This window comes from Dasypus novemcinctus, chromosome 6 (assembly GCF_030445035.2).
Source record: "Dasypus novemcinctus isolate mDasNov1 chromosome 6, mDasNov1.1.hap2, whole genome shotgun sequence".
NCBI classification, from domain to species: domain Eukaryota; kingdom Metazoa; phylum Chordata; class Mammalia; order Cingulata; family Dasypodidae; genus Dasypus; species Dasypus novemcinctus.
Genome location: NC_080678.1, coordinates 46,745,114 through 46,757,631, shown reverse-complemented (window position 1 = coordinate 46,757,631; position 12,518 = coordinate 46,745,114).

Genomic DNA, 12,518 nt, shown 5'->3' with positions numbered 1-12,518 from the left:
AAGGGGAAGTGATTTCAGCATTCAGAGAGAGAATTCCCATCTCCACTTTGAACAGCCAGCATCTCCTGGAGTGCTGAAACCAGCTCAGCAATAGGTTTGCATGGAGGGAAGGCAACGCAGAAGTAAAGAAATAAAAGGACAGAAAGAAAGACAAAAGAGAGGAAATAAAGATGGGACCAGAGGACTCACAGCTTCTGAAACTGAGAGCCTCAACCCTAGTTTCCACATCATATTTATTTAGGAACTAACAAGCAGCTGTTTGTTATTTACTGTAATAAGGGACAGGTGCAACATTACGATAATAAGGTACAGGTCACACAAAGTTCAAATGCCTCCTCACACAAACATTTTTTCGTGCTGACCAGATGGTGTTCCATCTAGTCAAGAACTGTTGTTCCTAAGCCCACACTTTTTGTCAGTGCTATGGAAACGTTTCAATTTCAAACCATGTTCCTTACTGTTTTCCCACCACACTGGAGAACTTATTAAGGACCTTCACCGGAGCCCGGGTTTTGCAGCCTGCCTACAGAATTTGGACTTGTGCACCCCATGGTTGCGTGATACATTTTTAAAGATCTCATACTATTTATCGATTTCTCCTGTTGGTTCTGTTTCCCTAGAAAACACTGACTAATACAGTGTGTATTTAAAGCCACTAACCAGTCTCTAGAGGGTCTGGATTATGATTCTGTCTGAGTTTACTGTATCTTGTCCCTATTTGTGGTACAGAGAATTGTAATTAGATGGCAATTTCTCAGTAAATTGACTACTTAACTATTTGCTTTTGGAAGTGAAGAAGATGTTTTTTCAAATTTTGATTCTACCATTTCATAATTTATAACTTTATGCAAGAGCTTAACTTTTCTAATCTTTGAATTCTTTATATGTAAAATAGGGATCATAGAAGTATAATGATGACTATATATGAAATAATGTATATTAAATTCTTATCAAAGTTGCTGCTTCAGAGAACCTACTATCTAGTCAGTAAATGGTAGCCATTATTGGTTGGTTAAGATTGCACAAAACTTGGACATGACACACTGGTGTTTGCTCATTGTGATTACGTCTGGGTCACATCTGACATTCTGTCATGGATAAACCTGAACAGTTTAGATAATGATAAGAACTATCTGGTATAGATTTTCTGCTCAATCACCGAGTTAAAAATAATTATCTTATGGGGGAAGACAAGTGGTATTTTAAGAGTAAGAGCACTTATACTCATTTAAAAACAGTTTTCTCCCAGGAATGAAATTTGTATCCATCTCTGATCTGTGTGTGACAAAAACCACTGAATAATGTGCTGAGACATGCTTAATGTGTGGGAGGTAATTCTTTCTCATGATTTTATTAATCTCTTAGCAAAAGATAGCATTCTGCCTGAGTTCTTAGAAAATTGAATGATTTGGAAGTTGTTGATGCAAAAAAAAAGGTGTTGTGCAACAGCGTAAGATATTACTGTGCTATTTGCTGAGGAGCTCAGCTTAATTTCAGAAGTATTTTTAAAGAATTATTTTATCTCATTTGAAATATTGAGATAAAATATTCACTAGCCATGGTAAATTCACTTATTGCTCATTTCTGAAATGTGGACATAAATATTCACCTACAATTTAGAGAGAAGGTTCACAGAAGAGAAGAAAAGGTCTTTTAAAATTCTGAATTAAAGGAGTCTTTCAATATGTGGAGTAGATTTACTTCCCACCAGGATGTTTGGGCACATTAAGTCCCATTAGCTTTCTTTCTTATGTTGCCATAATTCTAATGGAATTATGAACCAACACTGAATTAGGATTTAACAGGCCTGGGCTGTGGTTCTAACTTTCCCATCTACTAAACATCTGACTGTGGGCATTCATTTCCTCATGAGTTCTCCAGGTATCAATTTCTTTGTCAGTAAAATCTACAGCTGAACTTCAATAGTTTGCATATCACCTTCAAAAATTTTGCAATATGAATCCATCTCTATTCTAATTTAATATTGACTTTTAAAATGGTTCAATTTTTAATGTTATTTCTTTAATGGAGAAGTAAGTTTATAGAAAAATTACACAGGAAAATAGAATTACCATATACCCTCTGTATTACTCAGAGTTCTCTAGGGAAACAGAATTAACAAGAGATATCTGTCAATAGTATGCGATTTTATAAAAGTCTGTCACATGACCGTGGGGATAAACAAGTCCGGGGTTATACAGGCAGGCTGCAACCAGGGGTTCCGATGAAAGTCCATTGAAGGTTCTTGATGTGTTCTGGGAGACACTGGCTGTCCAAAGATGAGCTGGGAAATTCTCACTCAATGCTGGAATCACTCCCCATTTTAAGGCATTCAACTGATTGGATGAAGCATCACTCATTGCTGCTGGCAATTTCCCTAATTGTTGTAATTATAATCAGCTATCTATGATTTACCACTTCAGTAAAGTCAATGGTGACTAAAGTCTATAAATGCCCTTGTATTACAGTTAGCCCAGTACTTGCTTGACCAAACAACTGGGCACAATTACCTGGCCAAGTTGACACATTCGCCTAATCATCACACCCTCTAACTTGATTCACTTTTTAAAACAAACTTATTTTAAAAGGAAATATTCTATCATTGCAACTAAAAAATCAGTATCATTTACCATAAGTGCGAGGTAACCATTGAGTCAATAAATGAAAGTAAAACTTTGTATTAAGTTCAAGATAGATGTGGTAGCCTTGCTGAAGTCTGAGACAGAATTCTCTATGTAAAAGGCAAATTAGGAAGTGCCAGACAGGAGTTGGAGACATAGTAGCACCAAAAAGAACTGAAAAGGGAATTCCAACTTATTATGTGATTCAGTGTTACTTAATGCTTGGCTTGTGTACTCCCTAAATCATTTTATCATCCCTATTGGTATACAACCTATGCTATGGGAATCACTCAGTTCAGTTATTTAAATGGTCCTATTTAACTGGGAGAGAGTGTAAACTACAATGTAAAGTATTATCCATGCTGTGTAGCATTGCTCCAAAATGTATTCATTAAATGCACTGAATCTGCCACACTAATGAAAGAAGTTGTTGATGTGGGAAAAGTGGGGGGTGTGGGGAGTGGGCACATGGGAATCTCCTTTATTTTTTAATGTAACATTTTATGTGATCTATGTATCTTTTAAAAATAAATAAAAATATATTTTAAAAAAATGGTCCCACCTAAGGGTCAACAAAGACATTCCTACCTCCAGATGTTGTCAAGTCACAAATAAAGGCAGGCATGTGCAAATGGAAAGGAAGTACTTTCTGAGGGAATTTGTGATGATGATGGTGACAATTTCTCTGCCAGGGAAAGCACAATGGGGACCAGTGCTTCTCTTGGTGCAATGGAATCAGGAAACATTGCTCTGAGCAGTGGCAATGACTGACATCCTCTCTGGGAGTTCAAAAGTCAGAAGCACAGGAAATCAGGGGGTAGAGGAAGGATGTAAGCTGACATCAACATGGGTGAAATCTATGATAAGCTGGAGGTAAGTATGTGTACAAGGAAGGGATAAAATGGGGGCATAGGGTTACCTTTGGGTGGGGCTTTGCAGGCTAGGGATGGGAGGGTGGGTAATATTGCCCAAGAAATTGGGGGGAGGGTGGGGCAACATATGAACACAGGAGATTGTCAGGTGTTCATTGAGAGTATAATGCTGAGAAATCCTTTTAAAAAATATAATAAGGAAAGTTACCTGTTTAAGATACTTAAAGGGGATAATCTGATGCAGGACAGACTCCTAGGGAATATGTGAATGCTCATTTTGCCAGAGTGGGTTATATCATTGGGTAGAGGCCCATATAATGAGAGTGAAGGTATACCCACATCCTGGGGAGGACTGATGCCATCAAATAGAGGGAACTGTATCTCTCAAGAGAAATGGTGGCTCCCAGGGCATTAGGGCAGTTGAGAATGTCAAGCCTTCAACACTGTTGCAAGTATCTCTGAACATGGCTCTTCAAGAAATGAAGATTGACTGTCACTGTAGGCCCTAAGGGGAGGGAGAAATAGGTATTGAATAGATGGAACCAATGTAACTATGTGGGCAATAGAAGTGTTTCACAAGAGTACACAAGGATAGATATAAGACATGTAAAATTACATCAAAAATATATAGGGGCTGATAGGCTAAAATGTAAATCATAATGTAAAACATAAGATAACTAAAATTTAGAAAATTATATAGTCTAAAATATAAACCACAATGTAAACACAAATGTTACCTTGTTTGAAAGCTATTGTCTCAATATCTGTACATCAGTTTCAGTAAATATGGTATGAATATGTTAAAAGATTATTGCTGTGGAAGGGAAAAGGTTTTATGTTGGATATGTGGGAGTACTGTATATTGTATATATGAATTACTGTGATCTAAAACTCTTGTGAAAATAAGCTTAATAATTAGAAAAAAGAAAAGAAAAAGATAGGATGTAGAATTTTTATAAATTAATATGTATTCTATATCTAACCTTTAAACTCATCACTATATTCCATTTTACTATTAAGGGAACCTGGCAATATACTGGGCTTCACTTTTCAGGAAGTTTTGGATCACAGACAGGTTCAACAATGGCAGCAGAGGAATACTGGTGTGGGATGTTATTGACAGGGGACTCATGGTTGGCAGGGAGTTCTACAGGGCATATATCCAGGGTACATAAAAATGTTTGGATATTTTCATAATGCAAACAATTAAAATCAACAACTGAGGGAGTGCTGAGTTCCTAGCCAGGGGAGCTCTATCACAGTCCCTAAAGGAACAGCAACAATCCCCCAAGTGCAACGGCAAAGACCAAAAAAGAAGGAAGGTCCATCAATGAGCCCCTGATACTGATGACTATGCTTGTGAGCCTGTGTACCTGAAATAAGAACAAGGCCTAGAGCAGCAGTGTGCCTAAGAGTTACCTTCTGAGAGCCTCTGTGTTGCTCAAATGTGGCCAGTCTCGAAGCCAAACACCATGTAAATTTGTTGCCCCCCCCCCCCCCCCCCCCCCCCCGGTGTGGGACATGACTCCCAGGGATGAGCCTCCCTGGAGCCAAGGGATTACTACCAAGTACCAGCTGATGATGTAACTAGAAAATGACCTTGAATAAAAGGTTCAACTCAGACCAGCAGAATATCTCTGTCTACATATAATACCAGGAGTTAAAGATGCTTTTTGACCTAAATCAAGGGGGAAATGGAAAGGACAAATGAGTTTATATGGCTTTGAGTCTCTAAAAAAGAGCCGGGAGTTTATCAGAGGGGTTGCCCTTATGCACACCTGAGCAGAGTCTCAGAGACAGATAAAGTAGATACAACCCCAGGTATTGGTTCTTTTGAGGGCTACAGAGACCCACAGGTTTTATGGTCATGGCAGATGGAGTTCAGTGCCATGTCAGTTGGCCCTTCTTTGGAATTGGTGTTTCTGTGTGATGGAGCTGGACTCAGATGTGATCTCTTTTCACAAGCTTTCCTGTTACTTTACCAGAATTGTAGTTGGTGCTGGGGTTTAATATATACCCAGGGGATCTGAATCTCTGGACTGACCATATGATAGCCAGGCCCTGTGCCTTAACAGACTTCAATTCCTGCACTCTGGCTTATTGGAATTACCCCACTCAGCTAACATGGAGTTGAAGAAGGTAAACTACCAGACAATGGAGCCAAGAGTGCCTACAACTGAAAGCTGGAGGATTGCATCCAGCATCCATGTGGAATCTAAGCCCCCTCTTGACATAGATGTGGAATGGACACAACCAATCCAAGGTCCACAGGATGGAGGAAGAGAATATAGATTAGAGTGGACTTACTGATATTCTATTCATGAACTGTTGTGATTACTAATTGAAGAAAATGTGGCATTGGCATGGAGAAAGTGGCCATGGTGGCTGCTGGGTGTGGGGAATGGGAGGAAGAGATGAGATGTGGAGGCATTTTTGGGACTTGGAGTTATCCTGGGTGGTGCTGCAGGGACAATTACCGGACATTGTAGGTCCTCCCATGGCCCATTGGATGGAATGTGGGAGAGTGTGGGCTATGATGTGGACCATTGACCATAAGGTGCAGTGATGCTCAGAGATGTATTCACCAAATGCAATGAATGTCTCATGATGATGGAGGAAAATGTTGCTTGGGGGGAGTAGTGGGGTGAGGGGAGTGGGGGGTAATGGGGACCCCATATTTTTTTAAAGTAATATTAAAAAAATGAATAAAGACCAAAAAAAAGTCAGAAGCCCACTGTTTGAATGAATATGGAGACTGTATAGAGATATTTCCTAAGTGTTGACTTGGGTTACTTTTATTATGGTGTTATTTAAACATGCAGAAGCTTATAGTTCCTATGTAATATGAAGTCCAAAATTTCAAGAGAAATTTATGAAATATTTATAAACCACAGAAAACTGACTAAACAAAATATTTTGCTGGATAATGTTGTTTTGCTGAAATTGCTGTTTGTCAGGGAATTTTATAGTGACTGCTGCAGGGCAGGTTAATTTGAATTTGATGTCCAATACCAGAAGATGCCTTTCAATGATTCCTTAATTAGACTAAAGCATCAAAGGTATGAGAGATGGGGAAGACTTGGGAACAAGAGGAGGAAACCAGTATGTGGCAAAATGAATAGGCAAGGGTTTGATCAGGCAGGTGAGGAACAGGGTTTTTTCGAAGCAAAGGTAAATGAGATAAATGGTGTAACCTTGGCTACACAGCACACTCAGACCTCCTCCTGGAGAGGAGGCTGCTGGCTGGAACCATGTCTAAAATAGTTCCTTGTAGGGATGTGAGGAAATCTATAAGGCACCAGACCAAGAGGAAGCCTGGAAATTCATAAACAAATCTGAGAGTTGATGACAAATCTCATGTTGGTGTGATAATGGCTAATGAGGAAGAGGTATGCTTTGAGAGAATGATGTGGCCGTGATGTGGAGATTTGAAGATGGATGCTATTGGACACAGAGCTGGCATCTAGGGGAAAGGAGTCTGCAAGAACTAGATGAAAGGTTGAAGCCTTCAGGGAACTGGCCGGAGTATAGGGAAAGCCCTCAGTCTTTGAGATGAGCCAGGGAAAGTAATTGGGATTGGAAGCAAGCAATCACACGTGGCAGAAGGATCAGTCAGGCACACAAAACTGGGTCCCTCCTGTGCCTCGTGGTGAGAAGCATGTGGGCATGAAATGGTTCCTAATGGACTACCAGGTCCATTTCTCCCAGGCCCAGGGTGTGGTATGATTATGTCAACAGGAGATATTTATTATTGCAGTCAGCCAAAACTCCACTGGGTTGTGAGAATTCTTTTTTTGTTTATTTATTTTTTATTTATTTTTAAACTTTTTTTGGTTATGAGAATTCTTGAGAGTCATTAGTATCATTTTAAAATGCACATACTTCTGGGAGTGCCTTTACACTAAAAATAGCATATTTCCTTGAGCAGTATGATGTGCTAAGACTGTGCTAACCCCTTCGCATGCTTTATTTCACATAACCATTATGACAACTTTAACATGCAACACTATCATCATTCCCTTCCTAGAATTGTGAGGAAAATATATCACAGAGAAATTAAGTAATCCACCCGAGTCACGTAGGTAATAAGGCAAAACCAGAATTCCAAGCTCATTTGTTTCACCTCCAAGGCCTATGTTCTGAAACCACTCAGCTATATCACCTTAAGAAATCCTGAAGTTCTCAAAATTGACCCCCATAGTTGTGGTGGACTGTAATTGGGAGAGAGGATAGCTGGTGCTTGGCCACCTCCCACTGTGAAATGCCCTTTCCTGGTTCTAGCACCAAGCAGATGTGCATGTGTCCACTTCGGTAGGGACCAGAGAAGTTTTTGTACTCCTTTCCCACATCATTGTGGTAACATGTTTGGCACTTGTCAGGCAGCTTCCCTTTTGGAACTGGGCTGCCATGACCACAAGCAGAGAATCTATTGTTACTAAGTGTGAGGAGTCTCTGAAATTTTATCACAATGCAGTAAGCAAGCTGTACAATGTTACACACTCCTTTGAAAAATTGGTGACAAACTCAAGGGAGAGGATGGAGCAATGGATTCAAACATTGGTATTTGTCATTAAGAAGCGATAGCAGCACCAAGACTGATATCAAGAGAGAATCATTCTAGCACGAGGCTATCACAAATGCACAAGTTACAGAATTTCAAATCAATGACAATTGTTAATATTGACATTGGACAGATTTCCCACTGACCATCTGGACACCTTAATAAAACCTGTGTTCATTAACAGAACTGAGACTGTGCTTCTCATCTTTTTCTTGTATATATTACTGCCAACAGGTGAGCAGTTGAATCATTATGATCATGAGCACAACCTGCATACCAAAGAGTAGGCTTGTGTAAATCAGCTATTCTCAACCCTGGTTATGCATTAGAATCACCTTGGGAGCTTTTAAAACCTATGAATACCTTGGCTGTACCCCCAGATGTTTCTGATTTAATTGGAGCCCAAGCATAAGTAGTTTTTTAAAGCTCCCCTGGTGGTTTTAAAAGTACAGTCATGTTTGCTCCCTAGCAGCACTGCCTTGAATTAGAAACTTGGACAGAGAGTCCTGCTTGGGGGGTTGGACTGGGACATTTTCATATTTTCATTTTGACCATTTCTAGAGTCAGCCTGAGTTCATTTGTCCCTTCCACCACACAGGTGCCACAACCTTAGCAGGCAACAGTGTTAGATCCCATGAGAGATAAAAGAGATGGAGGCAATAGAATCCCATAAAGCTTGGCACAGAGTAGATGCTTATTACATGTTTGTTGAATGAAAGCCAAAGGAGAGTCTATTCACTTTGCACTTTTATATACTTAATTCTCTCTTCTCATCTAAGAAAAGTCAAAAAGTAGCCTTATTCTTTTTGCACCAGTGTTACGGTTTGTAATAACTAGTGGCTATTACATTTTTTGTAGCCTTTTCTGGAATGAACTTCATGATGTAAATATATACCATCCAACAAATATTTATTAAGGAAACATTATATGTCACACTATGGTAAATACTGTGGCTATTATCTACCCCCACTGAGGTCCACTGTCTTATAGACAGAGAGAGACAAATAACATTATTAAAAAGTGCAATAGATTATGGCATTCCCAAAGAAGTGTATAAAGGTTACAATCAGGTGAAGGGAAGAAAGTAGTTATTCCACTATGACAGACTTGATAGAGCTTTCATTGTGCAGGGTGAAATCTCAGTCTCCTTATTTTCCTCATCCTGTCTTGTGTGGCTCAAGTTAACAGCTACTTCAGAAGCCACCCATACTGCTGAACAGAGAGTATTTGGGACTACAGTGCTAGACATATGGGGGTTTTGCATATACACATTCACAAACCCTTTTTTAGTTTTCTTGAGAAGAGCCACTTAGTTGGTGCCTCACTTTGTGTGCAAAGGTCTGGGCAGTAATCATTCAAATCATTTTGTTCTTTGAGCAAAGTGGCCATAATTTCATGCAGGGCTGTCTCCTTTCACAGTCATAAGCAAGCGGTTGCCTTGGTAATGGCATTTGAAAGGACAAAGGCCTGGAGAACTTTTGTCAAGGCAGTTAAACTATGTGGAGAGGCCTTGCCTCACCTGTGCTTACCACTTTACCTGCCTCAGTCTCTCCATCTGTGGCCATCATAGAGATACAGTGGGGCAGAGGGTGGTAAATTGGAGCCACAGTTGAAACAAGCATTGGAAAATGGGAGTTGGAAGGGACCTTAGAGGAGAGGACAGGTGATCCAAGGCATCTTTTTTTCAAGATTCTAGGGAGATGGCATGAGCAATGATAGACTACTCATTACTTAGCCAGGTAGTCTCACATTTTGGCTGGTTCTCATGGTTAACATTCTTCCATGAACTGCAGAAGGAATTCTTACTCTGAGGTGACAATTCTTTGAAATCAATTTGCTTTGAAACTTCTGCTCTCTGGTCTTAGCTTTATCTTTGGAGCAACATAAAGTATGCCTGGTCTCATCTCGCCGGTGGCAACCATCAGATATTTGGAGATAGGAGTCACATTCCTTCTGAGGCTTCTCTTTTGTCCTCTCTAGTTGCTTTATTATTCACTATCTGTGGTATGGTTTAAAGACCACTCAGCATTCTAGTGCTTCCCTTTTAGATGTTTTATTTTATTTTTTCGTTTCACTTTTTCCTTCTCTCTTTTAATATGGGATTCCCAGGATGGGATATGCTACATATGTGGTCTGACCAGTGTATCATGCCCTATGTTTTGTCTAAGAATTAATGAATTCTTTCAGTGGTACATTACATAGCTTGTTCCTCCAGAAGAAAGAATATATTGGAATATTTTACTCATTTATGACCAGAAAATCATATTTTCTACATTGCTGGAAAGAGGTAGGCAGATTGTTCTGTATAAAACATAAACTAAAATGACATTATGGGAAGCGGATGTGGTTCAATCGACTGGGTTCCTGTCTACCATATGGGAGCCCTGGTTTTGCTTCTTGGGGCCTCCTTCTAAAGGCAAGCTGGTCCACGGCTGTGGAGAGCTGATGGTCCATGCCTGCGGAGAGCTGGTACAGCAAGATGACACAACAAAGGGAGACAAGCAGACACAGAAGAACACGCAGTGAATGGACACAGAGAGCAGACAGCAAGCACGCGGCAAGGAGGGGGGGATATATAAATAAAATAAATCTTTTAAAAAATGACATTATTGCTCACATTTTTCAGTGTGTTTTATATGGAATGCCTTGCTATACACACTAAAATGTATGCTTGATGGTTAAAACAGCTTAGCCTTGCTCCTCTATTAAAAATAGGCCTTCCATTTTTGACCACAGGAATCTGTCTGCTCTGTGACTTATTGTCAGAATGCCATTTAATTGTGATAGTTAGGCTCATCTGCCAACTTGCCAGGTAATGGTTCCCGGTAGTTTGGTCAAGCAAGCACTGGCCTAATTTTTACTGTGGGGACATTTTGTTGCCTTAAATCATTAGTAAGTTGACTGCATGTGGCTGATTACATCTACAGTCAACTGAGGAGATTGCCTTCAGCAATGAGAGACTGCTCATCCAAATCAGTTGAAGGTCTTAAATGGAGTAGTGATGATTTAGACACTTAGAAGAGAGAGAATTTTCATCTCTACTTTGGCCAGCAAGCTTGTCCTGGGGCACTCATCAAGGACTTTTATCGGAGTTCTGATTTGCACCCTGCCTTATGGAATTTGGACTTGTGTGCCCTCACAGGCTTGTGAAACAATCTTATAAAATCTCATACTATTTAAAGATATCTCCTGTTGGTTCTGTTACCCTAGAGAACCCTAATACACTGTCAATAAGAGAATAGGGACAGAAGATAGAATAATACTTGACTTCTAATTTCATGGTCAGTGGAGTTACTTTCTCTTTAGTATCTTCAAAAGGAACCAAGGAAGTGAAACTGGGAGAGAGGTGAGGTAGGGTTTCCTCTCTGTACTCAAGTTGGTGAACAGCATGGGAAATGAAACAATTCTTCTTTTCCTCAACTTGTACTTTTTCAATTTGAGAGGTAGCATAGGATGGGAAGAAACTTGGGATTTTGAATTAGATACACCTGAAACTGGATTCTGACTCCAGGATGTCCCAGCAGTAAGATCTCTTGAGAAAACTAATTCCCACATGTAAAATGTTGATAATGATGCCTAATGTATTTATACAGTTGCAGTTGAAGTGAGACAATATATATAAAATATCTAGTTCAGTGTACCTGGTCTGAAACTCAAATATTAGCTTCCCTTCTTCTAAGATTTTCTGTAAGAAAAGTGAAGCATCAAATTGTCAATTGATGCTATTTTTGGAGAATTTGATTTGCCTTTTCTCTAGTACAAATTTTCAGGTACCTATTGAACAGAAAAGTAAAATTTGCTTTCCTGCCTTCAATAAGCTTAAATTCACTGGGGAAGACAAAATCTCATGAGATGCACTGAAAACACTAGAAGAATGTAGAGGAAGGGAATAAGTAGTTTGAATCCAGGCAGCCTGGCTTCTGACCGAGGGTATTTAAAGAAATTAAGGGAGCTGGTGTAGCTCAAGTGGTTGAGTGCTGGTATACCACATACAAGGCCCCAGATTCAATCCCTGGCCTCGGTACCTTAAAAAAAAATTAAGTAATGTGGCTAAGTTTTATAACTAACAAAAAATAGAATTGATTTTTGAAACTAAATTAGCCTCATTCAGAAATCTATGTTTATTCTACTGTAAAAGCCTAGCTCATAGCCTGGAACATACGACCCTTGAGTTTTTGTGGAATGACTGAGGAAACGAACAGACTGCCTTCAGTAAGTCGACAGCTTAATATTTCACCAGTAATATTTGTTTTTCAAAATGTAATTGTGCTCAAAACAGTTTATATTTCCTTAGAGGCAAAAATTGTATACTTGTTATTAAATATTTCAAACGAGTAACCTCTTTAAATTGAACTAAATATAAATTTACTTGGAATATGACACAGGATACTTATTTAAATGATGCCTGTAATAGTAGTTGCAAGCACTTTCATAGCACTTAATATTTGGGACTGTTCAGATTCT